This window comes from Pelodiscus sinensis, chromosome W (genome assembly GCF_052426305.1).
Source record: "Pelodiscus sinensis isolate ZL-2025 chromosome W, ASM5242630v1, whole genome shotgun sequence".
Taxonomy (NCBI): domain Eukaryota; kingdom Metazoa; phylum Chordata; order Testudines; family Trionychidae; genus Pelodiscus; species Pelodiscus sinensis.
Window position 1 is genome coordinate 5,441,841 of NC_143084.1, and position 21,610 is coordinate 5,463,450.

Consider the following 21,610-nt stretch of genomic DNA (forward strand, 5'->3'; position numbering starts at 1 on the left):
GAGGAAAAAGAAATAAAGATTTGCTTCCCAAGACAGCCTGCTTAGGATTTAGAACTCTTGGTGGGACACCACTGCAGTCCGACTCTGGTTTATTAAATGGCACTAATCTACTTCTCACTCTAATTTTTAAATTAAAATAACTTATTAAACTGTCTAATTTCAGCCCATTTGCTGCAGTTTAATTAAAGGAAAAACAAATGAATAAGTTCTTTTAAATGATGTGCAGTACTCCAGGTCCCTGCTGGTTTGGCTACATGTGTGAAAAGAATGAATGTAAAAACTTGTGCAATTCCTACCTCATAAAAGCATGTTTCCTCCCAGGGTTATTCCCCCCCCCCCCCAATTTCATCATTCGGATCCTCACTCCCTGCAAATCTACTAAGCTCTCTTTCGCTCTGTGAAGCGGGCAGCTCTTCAGTCTGCAACTAGAACACAGCCCACTGTTACAAACTGATGGAAATTATGTGTGCTACAACCGTTACCATGGATGCAGTATAGATCTCCTGTAGCTGAAAGGCTGATGAGAATTGAAGAATGGGGAACAAACATTACAGCCCCTGCAGTGCAGGCTCCCTGCTCCTCACTCTGAATGCTGTGAGTTTAACCCTACCTGCCTGCATTCCTGATAGATGCTGATGCTTATCTGACTAACAAAAGCAGAATGAGTCACTGCTGGAGCTTGCTAGCTCCCTCTAAGTTGCCAAATTCTTTCACAGCCCAATTTCTATCACTTAACTTATACACAAGTTTGTGCAGAAAATTAACAGCAAACCAACACCAAGCTAGCACCAGACCAGCATTAATAAGCAAATATCTGCCTGTTTAAGTCAGTAAATTGCAACAAAACATGTATGCTTCATTGGTGGCTCTCCAGAGAGCCATTCTGACCAATTCCAAATAGGGGAAATGAAGGAAGCATCACCAAGCAGGCAAAATGCAGCTCACATACCATAATTGCAAGTACATTAAGTTTTTCATTCATACAAATATGCATTAATAAGAAATTATATTACCTCAATCTCTAGAGCATTCAAATGTCTTTGTCAATATCAATATCAAATAGGTTCTGATAATTTATTGGTTTTCAAAAATTGCAAACATTTAATAGGATGTGAACTGTATGACAGAGTGAATTCTCTTAATAGGATATCCAATTATGGCTCTTCTGTCCAGTGCTCACACACAGACAGGAACAATGGAGTACAGTATAACTTCATTAAGTATAACATTTTTCATGCAAACAGCATCCCAAAATGCTTTGCAAAGTTAAGAGTTAGAGTGGCAGAGGGAAAGAAACACATAATACAACATTTTATTTTCAGCACTCAGAACTAAAAGGCCTGTGGGCATCCTTTAAAAGGTTTTTCCTCCCATCTAAGATTTAAAAAGAGATTGGATTGAGAGAGAGCAATACAGGAAGGAGAAGACTACCTAGTTGATACGGTAAAGTCTAGAACTCCTCTTGTAAGGGAAGTCAAAAAAGGTATGTCTACACTAGCTCATTAATTCGAACTAGGTAGGCAAATCAGGCAACCGGAGTTGCAAATGAAGCCTGGGATTTAAATATCCCGGGCTTTATTTGCATGTTCCTGTCCGGCCGCCATTTTTAAATCCCCCTTAGTTCGAATGAACTGCCCGCGGTTCCCTTAATAGTATTCTAGTAATGCTGTGGTCACCAACCGGTCGATCACGATCAACTGGTCGATCGCAAGGTGTTCGAGCCCCCCCCCCCATTCCCCCCCACCCCTGAGAAGCCCCACCACCTACCTCCACTGAAAATGGAGGTAGTGCCGGCTTCCCACAGGGTGGACGGAAGTCCTGCAGCTTCACGCCACTTCTGGGTGTTCCAGAAGTGCGTTGGCTGCTCCCCTCCCTCAGTTCTTTGGCATGACGGGAACTTGCCTGGGGGGAGTCCCCAGAGGAGGCGCGCGGGGGCTTCCCTGTGCCACAGGAGGGGTGAGTTGGCCCTGGAGGATGCGCGCGCGGGGAGCTTCCCTCCTTGGCGGGGCGGGGGTGGGGAGTCCTGGGAGGAGGCTGGGGGAGGAGACTCCCTGCCTCCACTGGCACCCTGTCCCCTGCTGCAGAACCCTGTCCCCTCTCCCCAGCACCCTGTCCCCTCTCTCCTGTTCCCCCACTGGCACCCTCTCCCCTGCTACAGAACCCTGCTCCCACCCCAGCACTCTGTCCCCTGCCCCACTAGCACCCTTCCCCAGTACTATGTCCCCTGCTCCCACCAGCATAGTTGGGGCCACATTAGTGAGGCTTGGGTTTTTTGGGGAGGAGGCTTTTTTTTTTGCATCTCCCTTGTGTGGCCCCCAACTGAGTTTTCTGTGGATCAGTGACCCCCTGATTCAAAACAGGTTCCCCGCCCTTCTTATAAATAAAGACAATGCAGAGACTTTTTGTGTTTAACATAGTATTTTATTTAAAAATGAAGCCTGGCCAAAAAAACCCCAGTTGGGGCCCAGCCCCCATCTGGCCGCAGCATCATAACACTCCTGCACCCCCAGACTCTAGATCTGAGCCTATCATACACTGAAATCCCCTGCCCTGAGCCCCTCACATACTCCAACCCAAATTCCTGCATCCTCACAGCCACAAGCCTGTGGCTTGCTTAGTACCACAACCCTCCATCTGACCCCAACACTCCCCAGCCTGGAGCCCCCTCCCCAAGCCAGCATCCCCTTCACCTCCTCCTGCATCCAGATTTCCTCCCAGAACTTGCACCTCTCACCCCTTCCCACACCCAAATCCCTCATTCCCACCCCAGAGCCTACACATCCTGTCTCCTCCCAGTGAGGGTACGGCTAGACTGCGGGAGTTTTTCCAGGATTCCAGAGATCCCAGAAACTCTTCCGCATCCAGAGATGCATTTGGTCTTCTGCTTTTTTTTTTTTTTTTTTAGTGGAAGAGCAAATATGCTCTTTCTGTAACCCCTATATTCCTCTTTCCACAAGAAATAAGGGGGATTTCAAAAGAAGGGGTTTTTCTAACATTTGGTCCAGTCTAGACAGGCGAGATGTTGAAAAAACCTCTTCCTACAGAAGAATTGGGAAGAAAACTGACAGTGTAGAGCGTATAAGGGCTGGGGATAGCAAGTGATGGAGGAGGAGAATAGAGAGGGCCGGGCTTCCAGGAAGGGGCAGGGTCTTGGGGGGAAGGGTGGGGCAGTAGATCCTCATTTGTTCTGATATTTAAAGAGTGATCTTGGGTGTGAAAAGGTCAGAGACCACTGTAGTAATGCAAGATGCCTACAGGATAAAATTTACCTGTCTTGTATGACCCAGCTTTTGCAGAAGGAGGGTGAACATAAGAATGTACATAAGAACGGCCGTACTGGGTCACACCAAAGGTCCATCTAGCCCAGTATCCTGTCTGTCGACAGTGGCCAGCACCAGGTGCCCCAGAGAGGGTGGACCGAAGACAACAATCAAGCAATTTGTCTCCTGCCATCCCTCTCCAGCCTCTGACAAACAGAGGCCAGGGACACCATTTTATCCCCTGGCTAATAGCCTTTTATGGACCTAACCTCCAGGAAATTATCTAGTTTCTCTTTAAACTCTGTTATAGTCCCAGCCTTCACAGCCTCCTCAGGTTGACTACACGCTGTGTGAAGAAGAACTTTCTTTTATTAGTTTTAAACCTGCTACCCATTAACTTCATTTGGTGTCCTCTAGTTCTTCTATTATGAGAACTAATAAATAACTTTTCTTTATCTGCCCTCTCCACACCACTCATGATTTTATAGACCTCTATCATATCCCCCCTCAGTCTCCTCTTTTCTAAACTGAAAAGTCCCAGTCTCTTTAGCCTCTCCTCATATGGGACCCGTTCCAAACCCCTAATCATTTTAGTTGCCCTTTTCTGAACCCTTTCCAAGGCCAAAATATTTTTTTGAGGTGAGGAGACCACATCTGTACACAGTATTCAAGATGTGGGCGTACCATAGTTTTATACAGGGGCAGTAAGATATTCTGGGTCTTATTTTCTATCCCTTTCTTAATAATTCCTAGCATCCTATTTGCCTTTTTGACCGCCGCTGCACACTGTGTGGAAGTTTTCAGAGAACTGTCCACGATAACTCCAAGATCTCTTTCATGATTTGTCATAGCCAAATTAGCCCCCATCATACTGTACGTATAGTTGGGGTTATTTTTCCCGATGTGCATTACTTTACACTTATCCACATTAAATTTCATTTGCCATTTTGTTGCCCAATCACTCAGTTTGGTGATCTTCTTGGAGTCCCTCACAATCTGCTTCTGTCTTGACTATCCTAAACAGTTTGGTATCATCCGCAAACTTTACCACCTCACTGCTTACCCCTTTCTCCAGATCATTTATGAATAAGTCGAAAAGGATTGGTCCCAGGACTGACCCTTGGGGGACACCACTAGTTACCCCTCTCCATTCTGAAAATTTACCATTTATTCCTACCCTTTGTTTCCTGTCTTTTAACCAGTTCTCAATCCAAGAAAGGACCTTCCCTCTTATCCCACGGCCATGTAATTTACACAAGAGCCTTTGGTGAGGGACCTTGTCAAAGGCTTTCTGAAAATCTAAGTATACTATATCTACTGGATCCCCCTTGTCTGCATGTTTGTTAACCCCTAAGGGTATGTCTACACTACCCTCCTAGTTCGAACTAGGAGGGTAATGTATGCATACCGCACTTGCTAATGAAGCCCGGGATTTGAATTTCCCGGGCTTCATTAGCATAAGCGGGGAGCCGCCATTTTTAAATCCCCGCTGCTTCGAACCCCGTGTAGCGCGGCTACACGGGGCTCGAACTAGGTAGTTCGGACTAGGGTGCCTATTCCGAACTACCGGTACTCCTCGTTTCACTTTCCCTTTACAGAAACCATGTTGACTTTTGTCCAACAAATTGTGTTCTTCTACATGTCTCTCAATTTTATTCTTTACTATTGTTTTGACTAATTTGCCCGGTACTGAAGACAGACTTACCGGTCTGTAATTGCCAGGATCACCTCTAGAGCCCTTTTTAAATATTGGTGTCACATTGGCTACCTTCCAGTCATTAGGTAGGGACGCCGATTTAAAGGCTAGGTTACAAACCACAGATAATAGTTCAGCAATTTCCCATTTGAGTTCTTTTAGAACCCTTGGATGAATGCCATCCGGTCCCGGAGATTTGTTAACATTAAGTTTTTCTATTTGTTCCAAAACCTCCCCTAATGACACTTCAATCCGCGACAGTTCCTCAGATTCATCACCCACAAAGGACGGTGCAGATTCGGGAATCTCCCCAACGTCCTCAGCCATGAAGACTGAAGCAAAGAAATCATTTAGTTTCTCCGCAATGGCTTTATCGTCCTTGATTGCGCCTTTTATAGCTCGATCATCTAGGGGACCCACAGGTTTTTTAGCAGGCTTCCTGCTTCTAATGTACTTAAACATTTTGTTATTTCTTTTTGAGTTTTTGGCTAGCTGTTCCTCAATCTTTTTTTGCTTTTCTTATTACATTTTTACACTTGATTTGACAGTGTATATGTTCCTTTCTATTTATCTCACTAGGATTGGACTTCCACTTCTTAAAAGATACCTTTTTGTCCCTCACTGCTTCTTTTACATGGTGGTTAAGCCACGGTGACTCTTTTAGGTCTCTTGGTATGTTTTTAAATTTGGGGTCTACATTTAAGTTGGGCCTCTATTACGGTGTCTTTAAAAAGTTTCCATGCAGCTTGCAGGGATTTGGCTCTAGTCACTGTGCCTTTTAATTTCTGTTTAACTAACCTCCTCATTTTTGTGTAATTCCCCTTTTTCAAATTAAATGCCAGAGTTGGACTGCTGAGCTGTTCTTCCCACCACAGGAATGTTAAATGTTATTATATTATGGTCACTATTCCCAAGCGGTCCTGTAACGGTTATCTCCTGGACCTGATCCTGCGCTCCACTCAGGACTAAATCGAGAATTGCCTCTCCCCTTGTGGGTTCCTGCACTAGCTGCTCCAAGAAGCAGTCATATAAGCCATTTAGAAATGTTATCTCTGCTTCTCTTCCTGAGGTGACATGTATCCAGTCAATATGGGGATAATTAAAATCCCCCATTATTATAGAGTTCTTTATTTTGGTAGCCTCTCTAATCTCCCTCAGCATTTCAATGTCAGTATCGCTGTCCTGGTCAGGTGGTCGGTAATATATCCCTACTGCTAATTTCTTCTTATTGGAGCATGGAATTACTATCCTGTCACAAGGTGTGGGCGTGGTCAGACGCCCCGACCGGTTGATAGTCAGATTTGCATAGATCACTGCCCAGCTCTGAGCCTCCTGAGCGGAGTGGGGGGTCCGGGCCCGCCCTCTCTCCGGACCCCGACCCAGGGCCCTAACACTGAGAGTGCGACTCTCAGTGGTAGCAGGGGGGTTGCTAACCCCAAACACACCTGCTCCCGGGTTCCACAGCCTGCCCTGGGTCCTACTCCACTCCGCCGGCCGTTGGCCATGCCAATTACCCCCTAGCCCCAGCGGGCTCCTTATCTGCCGCGCCTCCCCCTTGCCCGGGCCTCTCACTCACCTCCCCTCTGTCCGTGCCTCCGGATTCCTCCGGCTCTGACCCCCCTCCTCTGGCCGCTCCGGCGCCCTTTATACCTTGCCCCCGTTCCTTCCCCCACTTCCGGGTTTCCCCCTCCTCCTCCGGCGTCGCGCTCGTGACGTCATCACCGGCGCGCCCGGGCGCCCCGTGATAACGCGCCGCCTCCTCCCCATTCAGACGCCCCGGGGCCGGGCGGCCTGCGGCGTCCATTGCCCTGCCGCCGGCCGTTTCTGGAGGCGCTGGCGAGTGGCGGGGTTGCTCCACCCTGTCACATATCCATAGCAATTCTATTGAACATGTTGATTCATTTAATATTTTTATTTCATTTGATTCTACATTCTTTCACATAGTGCCACTCCACCCCCATCCATCCTGCTCTATCCTTTTGATATATATTATATCCCAGTATGATTGTGTCCCACAGATTTTCCTCATTCCACCAGGTTTCAGTGATGCCTATTATGTCAATCTCCTCCTTTAATACGAGGTACTCTAGTTCACCCATCTTATTAGTCAGACTCCTAGCATTTGTGTAGAAGCACTTTAAAAATTTGCCACTGCTTATTTGTCTGCCCTTCCCTGATGCATTGGATTCCTTTGTATGCGGTTGTCTGTCTGCTCTGGCCCATGGTTTGTCCTCTCCCCTCCTCTCTTTCTGACTCCAGCTTAGAGAATCTCTATCAATGGATTCTCCTCTAAGAGAAGTCTCCCTTCGATTTACGTGCATCTCCGCACCAAGCAGCTTTCCCCCATCTTAGTTTAAAAACTGCTCTACGGCCTTTTTAATGTTTAGTGCCAGCAGTCTGGTTCCACCCTGGTTTAGGTGATAGGTTAACATTTATTTCTTTTATTTCCGTTGTTGTTTTCCGAGATATGTACTGTGTAAAGATTATGGAAGGCCTTTGCAGTTGGTTTGATGGGTACTTTGAGACCATTGTTTTGATCAAAATTGAGTAAACATAAGCAAAATCTGCAAACTCCAACAAACTGACTTTGCCCACTCCAAAAGACTCAGGAGCCCAGATTTCCACAACCTAACTGCAATGCTTCCTGTTTTCTTCTCTGTTCCAGGAGTTCGTCCAAGAAGACATCACATCTTCTTCTAGGCATATTCATAGGCCCCTCAATATTCCTTCCAATCGGTTATAGGTACCCACAGAAATCTTAGGGTACCAGGCCCAACTTTGGGTAAGGGGGTTGGACATCTGGGACATTTTGGCGCCAAAGAGGGAATATATAAGATCAGGGATTAAGGAAGTCAGGCTCCTGTGGCCATAGCTGCCACAAGCTTGCTCCGGAGTATATATTGTCTTCTCTCAAAGTTAGGAAGAAAAAATATAACTTAATTTCTATCTTGCGTCATTTATTTTGTTTAAGTCTTGCTTCTACATATCTCATACTCCACCTGCACTGAGGTGCCTCAGGCACAGGAAGGCTGGTCCTGCCATGCCCAGCCTTTGGGGGAGAGCTTGTGAGTATGAAATGCTGTTAGGTGATTAAGATCTGTATTCTTAGATAAGCCTAGTTTGATTTTGTTAATGCCATCCAAAGAAGAGATTCAATTAATCTGTGTGCTCAGTGCTATATTTTTTGTCGCATTTGTTATAGTTATTCCCATGTCAATAAAAACTTATTTTGATTGCACTTTCTGATTTGAAGTATGACTGTCCCTCAGCACCTACAGACCCTCCAGAGGGGGAAATCTTATTGTTCCACAAGCTTGTAGCCTGGGTCAGGGAGGACAAACTTAGAATCTCTGATCAGATTGGTGAGCATTAACCCCCTAAATTCCACCACAATTCCTGCTCAGGCTAGAGGAAGATCCTGTTCTCCAAGGACTCAGCCCAGATGCTGGCAAGGATGAGGACGTCCCAGAACACACGGTACAACCCATGGTCAGCCCATCCATACCCAGGGACATATTGGTGGCCATGAGATGGAGGGCTTCCAAGAACTTGGCCAGAGGCAGCTCTAGCCAGTTGCCCTGTTGCCTGATCTAAGATTGTTTTAATTTCTAATTATCACCTTTAGGGTTGACAGGTGCTTTGTCCCAGAATCAGGCCCAGTATTCAATTATCCTATGCTTGGGAACCCTAATGTGCACAGCTGTAACACTCACCCTATAGAAACTCTTGTATATTTACAAATATAGTTTATTAATACGGTTAGCACAGTCACAAACACCCCAATTTCCTAAGGCAGGGACTGTCCATCCATATTTCCTTACCATATACTTACCTAAGATTGTTCTAGAACGAATGATGTGTTAGCCCATCATCTTGCTCATTACCTTCACCTTCCCCATCATCACCAGGGGCCATCATTCTGACCCTTCCAAGGACTACACTCATTGCAGGAGGAGTAACGGTAGTTCAAATTAGGAGCTTTAATTCGAACTACCTAGCCCGTGCCGCGTGTAGCCACGGGCAGGTAGTTCGAACTACGGGGCATTTAAAAATGGCAGCGCCCGGGAACATGCAAATAAAGCCCGGGATATTTAAACCCCAGGCTTCATTTGCAAGTTCGGATGACTACATTAGCCACTGAAGGGTATGCATGGAGAGGCATGCTGTGGCTCACCACCCTAGCAACAGCCTGGGGGAGGCTAAGGGGAGGGGGGTGAGCTCGGCATGTGGAGTGGAGAGGTGCATGCATGTGACAAACAAAGCCATATATGGAAAGGTTGAATCTGATTGGTTTAGAAGTTTGTGTTATGTAACCTGTAACCATGTGCTATAAAACAGCAAGGGGAGGGGCTCCTTGCTCGAGGGGCTCTGGCTGATTTTAGTACCAGGGGCTCTCCCTTTGTGCACATTGAATAAAGTATTGAATTGAATTGAATCGAATCGAATTGAATTGAATTGAATTGAAGACCCTTGATTCTGCCCAGCACCTGAGTCTCTGGGAACCGCAAAATCCCAACAGTTTCTTGGCGCAGCGAGCAGGGTGAGAAATATCCTTCAGGATCAAGACCTACAATCAAGTTAGAGGGTGATTTTGTTCATTTTTCATTTGGTTGTGTGTCCCTGACCTGACTGGTGACTCTCACACCTTTTGTAGTAAGTGAAACTGGGTGTTGGAGAATTTAAGGGGTTTGTTGCAGTTTTGTAACATTTTGGTTGCAGTCTTAAGACACTGTACTTAGTGTGGGGGCGGGTTAAGCTGTAAGTTCCTCTGACTAAGTGTTGTTGAAGTGGGAAATCAAAGAGGCCATAAGGACCAACAGTCAATGTAGGGGCAGGTATAGCCATAAGTACCTCTAGTTAATGTGTTGGCTGGCCCAGATCTCCTAAGTGCAAATTGTTATTAGTTTGTAAACAGTATTGTATTTAAAGATTTTGAGATTGGAGGCTATTTAGGTTTTAAAAAAAAGGGGGAAAGATGAAGGGATTTAGTGATCCACAATATGAAGAGTGTTTAATTAGTGCTTTTATCACTATTGTAGCAGTAAGTTTATTAGTTTTCTTGTTGAGATATCTTGGCTGTGTGACTGAAAGAAAGAAGGATGACCAACCCCCATTACAAGTGGGCAACACTGATTTTGTGCATAAAACACAATATTTATCAGAGGAAGACGATGTCCTCAGTGTAGATGTGAGGTTGCTGGGTATAAGATCTGCCCTGTCTCAGTATGACAAGGCATTGAAACAAGGATATCCAACACATGATGATTACCCAACTAAACATCCATATTATGTTGCCTGTTGGTGTATGGGGTTAAAAGACAGTAAAGAGAAGGACAAAATGGCTGGTATGTGTTTAATTGTTGATTATGAACAGCTGGTTAGAAAGTGTGATATGCTAAAAGGAAGGATAGGAGAGTTAGAAGCAGAGGTAGAAAAACTGCAAACAGAAGCAAAAAACTATAAAGAAACAGCCTTGCAGGAGAGATCTTGTCCCTCAGCACCTTTGGACCCTACATGTGGAATGAGGGGATATCAGTCTGGTTTTATGGCTCCAGTGAGAGTGCACACTGTCCCTAATCCTAATCAAGGGGAAGGGGACCCTGCTACTGTGAGTCGCCTGGAGCACACTCCTATGAGTCCATCTGACTTGCGGAGCACGTTAAAAGAAATGCCATCTTTGCAGCTTAATAACCCGAACCTACCCTTCTGGGAAAAGGTGCAGGAGCGGATGGTAGTGGGAGGCCTGCATGCTTTTGATGTTTTCACCATGGTAAAAGCAAAATGTCCTGTGCACCCTGACAGTCAATTTTGGTTTGCATTTACTGTTAAAGGGAAGCAATATACTTTTACTCGCCTAAGCCAGGGTTTTCATAACTCACCTACTTTGTTTCATAGAGCATTAGCTGATGTGCTGGCAAAGCTGCCAGACATGGCTTCTTGTGTTGTACAGTATGTTGATGATCTTCTTATCTCTTCACCAGATCGCCAAACGCACATGAAAGACTTAGAAGTGACCCTGCAGCACTTGGCAGACAGTGGGGTAAAATGTAATGCTAGAAAGGCTCAGATTGCAAAGGGGGAAGTATCATATCTGGGGTACCTAATATCCAAAGGGTACAAGCGTTTAACTGTTGACCGCACTGAGGCTATTAATGCCTGCCCACGACCAACTACGGTCAGGGGAGTTAGGAAAGTGTTGGGGCTATTCAATTTCTGCCGAACTCAAATCCCCAATTATTCAAGGATTGTCCAGCCCCTTAATAATCTCCTGAAGGGTGCTGGTGGACCACATGAGGCAATTGAATGGACACTTGACTGTGAACAGGCATTTACCACATTGAAACAAAGGCTAAGTACTGCCCCAGGGTTGGGACTTCCTAATCCATTAATGCCTTTTACATTGTACACACATGTCAGTGAGGGACATATGGCAGCAGTGTTAACGCAAAAACATGGGGACAAACAGCACCCAGTAGCATACTACTCTTCTAAACTAGATGCTGTCACTCAAGCAATGCCACCATGCCTTCAGGCAGTGGAAGGAGCTTCTATGGCCCTAAATCAGGCCACACCACTTATTGGTTCACAGGATGTAAATATTGTTGTACCTCACGCCGTCCTTGCTATTTTATCAGGGAAGAAATCCTCAGCAGTCCATGTGGCAAGATGGACTCGATGGGAAACGAGCTTGCTAATGCCTTCGGTACATCTGCAAAGAGCATCATCGTTAAACCCTGCTACCCTCATGCCTACCCCAGATGAGGGACACCCACATCATTGTTGCCTTGAGGAAGAGCCCATGGACGTTCCATTGGTAAAAGAAACTGAAATACCTGGTGCCCCTTGCCTATATGTGGATGGTTCTTCCTTCTATGTGGATGGCAAGCGACACACAGGATGGGCCGTTTGTACTCAAGATGGACAGCTGGTGGCACACGGCAGTTTGCCTGGGGCATCTGCACAAGTAGCAGAACTGCAGGCATTAGTTGCAGCATGTGAAGCTGCGAAAGGTCATGCTGTAAACATATATACTGATTCTAGATATGCGTTTGGGGTTGTACATGATTATATTAACTTGTGGGTAAATTGGGGATTCCTGACGAGTACAGGATCCCCAATACAAAATGGGGGAATAGTGGAGAAACTTCATGAAGCCATGCAGAAACCTACTGAATTAGCAGTGATAAAAGTGAGGGCCCACACAAAAGGGACAGACCCTCATAGTAAGGGGAACCGAAGGGCAGACGAACTAGCTAAACGAGCAGCAGTGGAAGGTAAAGAGATGCAATTGATTGCTGCAACACAGCCTCTCATAAAAACCCCAAACATTTTTGAATTACAGAACATCCAACATGCTGCACCAAGGGCAGAAAAGTGGTTATGGATGGATAATGGGGGAAAACTGTGTGATGATAACACTTGGAGAGGCCCAGGAAACACATTAGTGTTACCAAATGTGCTGATGGGAACTATGATACAAATATATCACATGTTGGGACATGATGGAGCACGGAGGGTGATCCACCGGATGTCGGACACCTGGTGGCATCCTCAACTTAATGCAAATGTGCATGATTATGTGAGGAGGTGTGTAACATGTGCTCAATGTAATTCTGCTCCCACAGTGAAAGTGAGAATGCGACATCAGCCAAGACCAACACAGCCCTTCACACAGTTACAAATAGATTTCATTGGACTTCTGCCAAGGTGCAGAGGGAAAGAATATGTTCTGGTGATCGTGGATCACTTTACTAAGTGGGTAGAAGCTTTCCCAGTGGCCAAGGCCACTGCATCTGATGTAGCTAAAATATTGATGACCGAAATAACTCCCCGATGGGGATTTCCATGCTTCATTGATAGCGACCAAGGTATCCACTTTACAGGGAAGGTGATGAAAACAGTATGCATGTCACTGGGGATCAAACAGAAATTCCACTGTCCCTACCATCCCCAGAGTTCGGGATTAGTAGAAAGAGCTAACCGAACCATTAAAAACAAACTAACCAAACAGATGTTTTCTGCTACAGGGAAAGACTGGGTCACCAATTTACCAGTGGTTCTCATGTCTATGAGATCCAGTCCTACTAATCCACATTCCTTATCTCCTTTTGAAATGCTGACAGGGCGGGCGATGAGGACGCCAGGAAATCTGTGCATTGGAGCGGGGGAGTTGTATGTCATGGGTGACCAGCTTGCTGAATATTGCAAATTGTTATCTCAGTGTGTCTCAAAGGACCCCCAAACTGAACCAGACCCAAAGGCTAGTGAAGAGGACACATGTGAGGTGCAGCCCGGTGATCAAGTACTGGTGAAAGCCTATAGAAAACGAACCTTTGAACCAGCCTGGACTGGACCTCACATAGTTCTCCTGGTAACTCCTTCAGCGGCCCGGGTCACTGGAATTCCAGTTTGGGTGCACCTGTCACGAGTAAAAGTATACAAAGGTGACACTCAACATAGGGCACAATAATCTCTGTTTACCCTATGGACTCCTTGAGGGCCATTCTCAGTATTGTTAAGTGTTTTATTGATGTAGTCACCTGGGGAGGAGCCACTGGATCAGTTGTAAATGCCATTACTCAAGCTATCAAATCTCATAATAGGGACTGGGTTGAAAATTTGTTAGTAGCAGGGATGACAGTTTATTGTGGTGAGAATAGGGCTCATGTCTAATTAATTAGATATCACCTTAACTCAGCAACATAGTTGGTTAGGTCCTCACTGTTGTACTCAGCCATCTATTAAAAACTACTAAAATGTCTGAGCAAGCATTGGTCTGGAATGGTGTTATCATACTGGCATGGTGTTAACATGAAAGTCGTAGCCCTGATAGGAGACTTGCTCGTGTCACAGGTGCCCTGTTGGGTGAGAGCCGCAGTTCTCAAAGACTGAATGTCTTCACCTTGGATGATGGCAGAGGAGTGGTCTCTATTGATAATGGGCATTTTGGAATGATTATTCCATCTTTGGAGAGGTGTTAATTCCTGTGGGTTGGTCTCCTGGATTGGAGGCTCAGCCCTTCCACCCACTCCCAATCTCATGTCATAGACACCTGTGTATCTGAGTGTGTAATAATAGCTGGAGATAACTATATAGCTTTCCCATGGGACCAATGTTCCATCCTGGGAGGATGGGTTTTGCATATAAGAAACATGGAGTCAGGACAAGCCCTATCTCAAATGTTGGGACCTGACTTAATGGTGCATGTAATGTTTAATTTACTGGATGATATAACAGTGAAGAAAGACTCCACTACCTGGTGTGGATTTGGGTATTTAGCTTTGGAAAGTAAGCCTGGTTTGAACATCTCATACTTCCTATTGTGGAAGATATTATGAAAGAAGTGGTAAGGCAATTACAGTGATTCCGTGGATAGAAGGGTTTGCTATTGTGGGAACAGAGATTCCCTGGGGATGGATTTCAGTTGTGTTTTCGCAATGGATATGGGGACTTACTTTTAGTGTAGATACCATTATGTATTAAAGGTTGAATGTATTGTTTAATTCTGTTACCAAAACTGCAGTTAATTAAGTGTTGATAAGGTCAATTATAGCTCCTAATAAATACAAGGAAGTGGTGTTAGTGGGGTCTAAGAATTGTTCTTAGCCCCAAAACCAAATGGGGGAGCTGAAGGGTATGCATGGAGAGGCATGCTGTGGCTCACCACCCTAGCAACAGCCTGGGGGAGGCTAAGAGGAGGGGGGTGAGCTCGGCATGTGGAGTGGAGAGGTGCATGCATGTGACAAACAAAGCCATATATGGAAAGCTTGAATCTGATTGGTTTAGAAGTTTGTGTTATGTAACCTGTAACCATGTGCTATAAAACAGCAAGGGGAGGGGCTCCTTGCTCGAGGGGCTCTGGCTGATTTTAGTACCAGGGGCTCTCCCTTTGTGCACATTGAATAAAGTATTGAATTGAATTGAATTGAATCGAATTGAATTGAATTGAATTGAAGACCCTTGATTCTGCCCAGCACCTGAGTCTCTGGGAACCGCAAAATCCCAACACCACCCTAGTCCGAACTAGGGTGGCAGTGTAGACATACCCAAAGAGCCCTATTGGGGTAATGAAGGCCCAACTTTACCTGGGCCTCGGGGTTCAGGGGCACCTGCCAGTACACTTTGGTAAGGTCCATAGTAGTGAGGAACTGGGCACCCCCCAACTTGTCTAGACTCTCATCAGTCAGAGGCATAGGGTAGGCATCGGACATGGTGATGGCGTTGAGTTTCCAATAGTCCATGCAGAACCAGATTGTTCCACCCCTTTTGGGGACCAGCACCACTGGGGAGGCTGAGGGGCTGGAGGAGGGCTGGATCACCCCAAGAGCCAGCATGTCCCCAACCTCCCTCTCCAGATCCCGGGATGCTTTCCCAGTGACCCAGAATGGGGTACACCGGATGGGGGGATGGGCCCCCGTCTCCACCCGGTGCACAGCGAGGTTAGTGTGGAGGCAGGAAAAGGGAATAAGGGAATTTGTGTGCAGCCATCTTGGTCTTGTTAACAAGAGAGCAAGAGTCAGGCTAAGTCTGTGGCCTGACAATGCGAGATCTGTAATTAGACGCTGCCTTTGCGCCTCACCTCCATACGGAGATAAGGATAGAATGCTGACTCTGGCAGGGACCTTGGGATAAGGAGCATCTGGGTGGAACTAAATAACTGTTAGCCATTGGTGTTTGTAATGGGAAGGAGACGAATTGTTGTTGTTATATCTAATAAACAGTATATAAACTGCTTCATAATTGCTTGTATTCGAAGATCTGCCTCGGGGGGGCTTCCCCCCTGTCCGAACCAGTTTTTCCCTTGCTGCAGCTCGTAATAAAACTGCCTCTGGCTACTTGTTGCTTACAAACTCAGAGTGAGGACAATGTTTTCTTCCACAATTTGGTGCCGTGACTCGGATGGCAACGCCCGACTGAAGACAGCAACAGCGGCTGCAGACCGTCCCCCTTCACCCCCAGGGCGCCAAACGAGAGGTAAGAGACCTTTTGAAATCTCTACTGGGGTGTGGAGGAGGACTGCCTGTAGGGTCGTCTGCTTCTTGTGGGCTCACGCCAGCCGAACTTCTTGAATCTGCAACAAGGTCAGACGCCAAGCGGTTCCAGGGAAGTTGTTTTGTTACCCCCGAGTAGGCCTAAGTTTACGCAGTGCTGGGAACTGCTGTGGTATTGGTGGTGCCGCCCCAGGTACGGGAAGAAAATTGTATTGCGTCTGGACATAAGGCACCTAGGTTTATGCAGTGCTGGGAACTGCTGTGGTTCTGGGGGGAAATGTGTTGTTTGCCGCCCCAAATATGGACGAGGTCCATAATGAGAGATGCATCTAAAAGTGGGAAAATTTCTGTGTGAAAAGCATGCTGAGTGTGAATGTAATGAGTGGAGTGTGAATGCCGCTGCCCAGGTCTCTGAGAAGTAAGCTGATTCCAGGGCTCTCCCACGAGGGAGTTCTGAACGCAAGGGGGGTCAGTTGAACCTCGAGACCAAGTGGATATGTGAGGGAGTGATGACTCCCCTTATTTCATGAGCTGCTGATAAGGTCTGACACTCTAGACCCAGCAGACCCCTTATTCTTTTCAGGAAAATAAAAGCTTTTTGCTTGCTGGAACAGTAACTGGCCAACCAACACCTTGTGCTAAGGAAAAGCATTATAGCTTCACACATTAAGCCTGATCTGTGGTACAAGAGGGAGACTGAGGCATGCCACTGTTGGGGAAGGCTAGCAACTCTGAGGTAATTCAAGGGAGTGGAAGGTCACGAGTACCGATGAAGCGCCCTTGTTCTCGGACTAGCTGTAACCAGCTCCACTAGTAGATCTTAGGCAGTATTTTAAGTTATAATGGGCCACCCTGAAGGGGGTAGAAATGTTTTCTTTTCTTTCAGATCGTCAGAAAGCGCTGGTGCCAGCTGAAGAAAAACCAACAACAACAAAAAACCATGGTTCTGTGTCATGACATAATAAGTTTGTGTTCTGCCCAAGTTTGTCTTGTGTGTCTTAATTGTAATACGTATTGCAAATATTGTGTGTGGGATATTTTTAATGAAAGGATAATTTGAGTAAAGCAGAAGCATTAATTTAAACCAACAAAATTAATAATTGGGCCCAATCAATTGGCAACTCTAAACTTAGTCAATTGGCAACTTTAAAATTCAGTGAAAGGATAATAGTTTGGTAATTGTTTAAGCTAGGAGAATGTTAACAATGTCTCCACAGGTGAACAAAAAAAGAACTGGAAAGAAGCAAGGAGTACCATGTGAACAGAAGGACTGGAAGTGGGGTATCAGCCCTCTCCCCCACCGGATTGGTTTTGCTTTAATGGCTACACAAATGAAATATTTAGCTTCTGCAAATTTGCACACCAACCATAAACGTGATTTGGCCAGAGATAATAAGAAATCTGTAAGAAACAACACGGGCAAGCGGGACATCAGAATATTTGAATAAAGCCATACACAGATGCCCACAACAATGGGGAAACTAGTAACCCCACCATTTCAATAATAGCCACTTGCCCTGCTACTCATTGGTGCCTGATGCCTTAAAAGGCCTCAAGAATCATGGAATTGCATGGGTTCCCATTAATAATTAAAACATCCTGGAACCATGATGTTCCCCCATACGAGAAACAGTGACTCCAGTCAATGTAACCAGCCTTCAAGTCACATACTTAGAACAAATACACACTAATAGCGATGGGGAATACACGGCCTTGGGCCTCCCCTCATTCACACAGAATTATTTTGCTTATTGTAACAAAATGGACACTACGAGGACAAAGAATACACAGTCCTCTGAGTTAAAGTTTGTATGGAATATTGTGGGAAAGAAGCTAAACACTAACATCAGGCCACTGAAGTTGGACCTACTGACTCCCACTGGGGCTTACCACTTAAAGCCCAGACAAAGGTAACCCCTGAGGCATGGCTGTCATTTGTTAAACAATGGCCATTGCTAACTTGCCCTCATTTGGGTATTATTAACCAGGTCCTTGAGGACAAAATAAAGCCTCCCAATTGTGCATCATGTCCTGAACAGACCTGTCTCAGAACCAGGACAACTGTCACTGGTCCTTACCTTGGTGATGTTCCACACTGGTATAGACCAGCTGTGTGCTAGACTGGCTAATCAAATTGGCAAGTGCCTGATTAGGCAACGACGGGGCTTAGCAGATACCATTGCAGATTGGTTTGGGCCTGGAAACTCTGTCAGCAACACTTATGTCATAGCCCAGAAACTGTATGAGAATCCAGGCTGGTAGATGCAGTAATATCCAGTGCCTGTGAAGGCCTAGACACCAGCCAAGCCAACCGATTGATTCTGAATAGTTTGAAGGCTCTGTCCAGCTCTGTGTCCATTTCACTAAACCTAACCAGATATTTGGACCAGAGACTAATTGGATTGTTAATTAATGGAACTAAATTAAAGAAATTAGAAAGCCAGTACTGAAGAATAGGATAGCTTTGACCACCCAGCCCTTATGGTGGTGAGTCCCCATCTCCCCCGTGCCTACCCATGGGAGTGGGGAAGTAGAGAATCCATGAGGACCCAAAGGCCCACCTGGACAGGGCATAGTATAACAGTTTGTTTTTAGCCCCTCTGGGGATTCCTCACTCAGATCAGATCAGAATGGTAACCTCCCTGCCTGTACCAAAGCAGGAGAATATAGATAGATCGAAGGCATCGCTTATTCTGAAGGTGTGGGAGCCTCCCTATACCCAGGGATTGTTGCACCCACTTTAATAAGGAAATTTTATGTACCTGCCCATTTAACAAAAACAAAAACATCGAGCTGGTCCAAATGAATGGTACCTACTGGTGTTTGACTACCCAGACAGATCACTCCATCCTGCCTCTCTACATATCCGTCTGTGTGCATAACAGCCCCTCGCTGGATAATCCTGACCGTTGATAGAATGCGGCTCTATTACCCATTACTGCCGAAGTGCAACCCAACATAAGATCCTGAGTGGCACGGCGGAAGCAAGTACCTAGAGGAGGGTTTACTGGCCCTGCAGGTGAAGATTGAGGAGTTGATGGCCAATGCCCAAAGATATGTCGGGGCTGGCTGTCTGAGGTACACACAGATGGGGAAACACCGTGGACCATGCCAAACACCTATCTCTGCAGCACTCAACCAGGCAGTAGAGGTCAAACCTATAATCATGGGCAGCGTCAGTAAGACAACGAAATATCTTGGGGATGGATTTGAATAGTGTTTGCCAAATTATGTGGGAAGTTTCGATTATAACATTTATAACAGTGCTGGTGCTGTACTCGTACTTCCAGAGTAAATTAAAACCCCTTAAATTGTATTTAACTTGGTGGGTTAAGGAGAACCCCAAAGTCAAGAGAAAGGAACTATAGGAGTAAACTGAGGCAGTCCATGGTATCTTGCTGAGAACTGACAAACTCAGATCATTAGGCCAGCCTGAGAAGCATGCGCTACAGCAGTTCCTGTGACCCTGGTTCCCCTGGCAACCACATTCCAAAGGGCCTCACTTTGATAAGGCCGGTACCAAACAACCACGTGGGATTGTTTTTAGGGTTTGATTTATTCCTAGGAAATAACCTTGGTTCCAAAGGAGCTAGCTGGCTTTTAGCTCAGAGAATAGAGACTCGTATGTCCATCAGCGAAAGACCACTCTAGAAAGACCTTTACCAAGTTTTGCTAAAGTGAAGTGCCAAGAACTGACTGTTGGCCAATGCTTCTCACTGCAAAAAGATCCATCCATCTCGAAATGATCCTACCCCGATTGCTGATAAGCCTCTCTCTTCTGGTCCTGCTTTCCTACCTGCTGGACACCAGAAGAGCCAAAATATTACAGGGTGATGTGCTGGTAACCTCTCCCCTGCATGATGCTGAACCATGACTTTCAAGAAAAAAAAGAGGAAAAGTCCACTCCTCTGACACCGCCAAAGCCCAAAGATTTCTGACTACAAAAGGACATTAAGAACTGACCTTGGTGAAAGAAGCGAAGTATTGTATATTGCCAAGGAGAAACTTGTGGGAGTGGTTTGGGTTTCTCCCTTTGATCTGGACTCTGTGCTTATGGACAGGTACCATCAGCATGTACCTGCCCTCCCTAATTTGGTTACTAATTATGATATGTTGTATGATGTTACTAAAATTATAGAACAGCCCCATCATAGAATTATATTGGGGATATTAATGATTATATTGCTTTTGCTTATTAAAAGTTTCATATTTGATTGTTGTTGTAAGGGATGTGGTGGTAGAGATAGCTTTTGTGTTTGTACTAATTATGTAATGTTTAATGAAAATAAAGGTTTAGAAAGGTAGTTGTGCTGTAAGCACAAAAGGGGGGATTGTGGAGGCAGGAAAAGGGAATAAGGGAATTTGTGTGCAGCCATCTTGGTCTTGTTAACAAGAGAGCAAGAGTCAGGCTAAGTCTGTGGCCTGACAACGCGAGATCTGTAATTAGACGCTGCCTTCGCCTCTCGCCTCCATACGGAGATAAGGATAGAATGCTGACTCTGGCAGGGACCTTGAGATAAGGAGCATCTGGGTGGAACTAAATAGCTGTTAGCCATTGGTGTTTGTAATTGGAAGGAGACTAATTGTTATTGTTATTATATTTAATAGACAGTATATAAACTGCTTCATAATTGCTTGTATTCGAAGATCTGCCTCGGAGGGGGGGGGCTTCCCCCCCCCATCCGGACCAGTTTTTCCCTTGCTGCAGCTTGTAATAAAACTGCCTCTGGCTACTTGTTGCTTACAAACTCAGAGTGAGGACAATGTTTTCTTCCACATTAGTGAGCCCAGGCCGGGAAGAGAACAGCTGCTGGTAGGAATACAGCACTTCCTTGATCTCTGCCTGCTGGGCCGGGGTTAGCTGGTGCGAGAGGGGGATTGACTCCAGCGTGGCACCAGCCTCGGCCTCTGGGAGGAGACCCACCAGGGGATCCTCTCCCTTCTTCCACTGCCCACACACGGCCAGCACCAACCTCTCCCTGTTCCAGTACAGCTTCATCATGCTGACATGGTGCACTCGCTGGTGGTGGCCCTGGCTGGACAGCTCCGCTACATAGTTTACCTCGTTTACCTGTCTGATGACCTTGAAGGGACTGTCCCAGGCCGCCTGCAGCTTGTTCTTCCTCACTGGGATGAGAAGCATCACTTGATCACCAGTGGCGTAGCAGCGGGCACGTGCCAAGTGGTTATACCAGGCCTTCTGCTTTCTCTGTGCCTGGGCTAGGTTCCCCCAGCCAGGCCCATGAGCTCAGCAAGCCTTTCCCGGAATGTCAGTACGTCCTCCACCACAGACTCGCCAGCTGGAGAGGCTTTCCCCTCCCATTCATCCCTCAACAAGTCTCGGGGGCCCCTCACCCTTCTCCCATACAGCAACTCAATTGGGGAGAACCCCATGGATTCCTGGGGCACTTCCCTGTGTGCAAACAGCAGGTGGGGTAAGTACTTGTCCCAGTCCTGTGGGTGCTGGTCCATGAAGGTTTTCAGTATTCGTTTGAGCATCCCATTAAATCTCTCCGCCAGCCCATTGGACTGGGGGTGGTATGCTGAGGCTCAGGTGTGCTGGACCCTGCACTTCTCCCACAAACACCGGAGCAGGGCCAACATGAAGTTGGACCCCTGGTCTGTAAGGACCTCCTTGGGGAACCCCACCCTGCTGAAAATGG

General features: G+C 46.2%; 1 long non-coding RNA gene across 2 annotated transcripts in view; it reads right to left on the reverse strand.

Moving 5' to 3' along the window:
* LOC142823913 (uncharacterized) overlaps window positions 1–21,610 on the reverse strand; it is a 402,411-nt gene that overhangs the window by 292,099 nt on the left and 88,702 nt on the right. The gene's annotated exons all lie outside the window — the stretch shown is intronic.